Source organism: Bison bison, unplaced genomic scaffold, assembly GCF_000754665.1.
Source record: "Bison bison bison isolate TAMUID 2011002044 unplaced genomic scaffold, Bison_UMD1.0 scf7180017851897, whole genome shotgun sequence".
Classification (NCBI taxonomy): Eukaryota; Metazoa; Chordata; class Mammalia; order Artiodactyla; family Bovidae; genus Bison; species Bison bison.
Genome location: NW_011482470.1, coordinates 10,773 through 11,410, shown reverse-complemented (window position 1 = coordinate 11,410; position 638 = coordinate 10,773). Strand labels below are relative to the sequence as shown.

General features: G+C 40.0%; 1 protein-coding gene across 1 annotated transcript in view; it reads right to left on the bottom strand.

Moving 5' to 3' along the window:
• Positions 1-638, bottom strand: part of ITM2A (integral membrane protein 2A) — a gene marked incomplete at its 3' end in the record, with an annotated part of 11,112 nt that overhangs the window by 772 nt on the left and 9,702 nt on the right.

Genomic DNA, 638 nt, shown 5'->3' with positions numbered 1-638 from the left:
TAAATAAATATGCCAAGGTTACTAACATCACGAATCTCTTCTACAGCAACCAGATCTTCATGAACCACCTAAGTGTGAAGCAGGTATTTGCCACTCTACATTTTTTTTTAAAAGCCTGAAATGAGAAACTCTTAAAACCACTATTTAAATTCTCACCTATAGCAGATACACTTTTAATATAGACTTTGCTTTTAGAACAGTTTTAAGCTCATGAAATATTTTTTATTTGAAAATTATTTCAGTGAAATGGAATGTTTTGGCTCAAATTAATTTTTAAAATGTGGAAGCAATATTATTTGGAAGAGTTGACGTCCAAAATACATACTGCCAGTTTGCCAAAGAGCTCAACCAGATTCTTTGGAGGCATAACAATGGAGGTATTTAGGGGCATCAGACAGCAGTTCCCTAGCAGCAAGTCCAGATAAGCAACCATGCCCTGTTGGGGAGGTGAAAATGTTAGGTATGATTTCAGTTCAGTTCAGTAGCTCAGTCATGTCCAACTCTTTGTGACCCCATGAACTGCAGCATGCCAGGCCTCCCTGTCCATCACCAACTCCCGGAGTTCCCTCAAACTCATGTCCATCGAGTCGGTGATGCCATCCAGCCATCTCATCCTCTGTCATCCCCTTCTTCTCCTG